This window comes from Gigantopelta aegis, chromosome 8 (genome assembly GCF_016097555.1).
Source record: "Gigantopelta aegis isolate Gae_Host chromosome 8, Gae_host_genome, whole genome shotgun sequence".
NCBI classification, from domain to species: Eukaryota; Metazoa; Mollusca; class Gastropoda; order Neomphalida; family Peltospiridae; genus Gigantopelta; species Gigantopelta aegis.
Window position 1 is genome coordinate 19,223,922 of NC_054706.1, and position 794 is coordinate 19,224,715.

At 38.7% G+C, this 794-nt stretch overlaps 1 non-coding gene across 1 annotated transcript; it reads right to left on the bottom strand.

The window, feature by feature from the left end:
• Positions 1 to 265: 265 nt before the first annotated feature.
• Positions 266 to 348, bottom strand: Trnal-uaa. The gene has a single exon. It is a non-coding gene; the product is annotated as a tRNA-Leu (tRNA).
• Positions 349 to 794: the final 446 nt, after the last annotated feature.

A 794-nucleotide genomic window follows, 5' to 3' on the forward strand; every position in this document is an offset into this window, starting at 1 on the left:
GTGTGGGGGGGGGGGGGGGGAGATAGAGCACAGGCCCGCCGGCACTTTGTTACTACGGGCCTGTAAAACAAACAAAACAAAAAAACAAACTAAATCAAACTAGTCGCACACATACATACAATTTTATTCAGCATTTCGGGGGTACATCAAAACATATTTATCTTTATCAAGTGAAAAAAAAAAAGCTTCACTGTTGAAAAATAAAAGATATTTAACAAAAGGTGCAATAATCAACTTTTTCTGTTAAAAAATAACAAAAGTTTGTTAGCACGGGTGGGGCTCGAACCCACGCGGACATACGTCCATTGGATCTTAAGTCCAACGCCATAACCACTCGGCCACCGTGCTGTTGTTATTTTAAACACACACACACACACACACCTGTATACGTAACCAGTGAGCGGTCTCTAGAGTATCATTATGTGACTAAAGCCAATTTATTAAAAATCTTTATTTATGTAGAGTGGAACAAACGATACCATGTACATTTTTTGTCAACAAGTGGTGTGTGTGTGTGGGGGGGGGGGGGGGGGGGGGAGATAGAGCACAGGCCCGCCGGCACTTTGTTACTACGGGCCTGTAAAACAAACAAAACAAAAAACAAACTAAATCAAACTAGTCGCACACATACATACAATTTTATTCAGCATTTCGGGGGTACATCAAAACATATTTATCTTTATCAAGTGAAAAAAAAAAAGCTTCACTGTTGAAAAATAAAAGATATTTAACAAAAGGTGCAATAATCAACTTTTTCTGTTAAAAAATAACAAAAATTTGTTAGCACGGGTGGG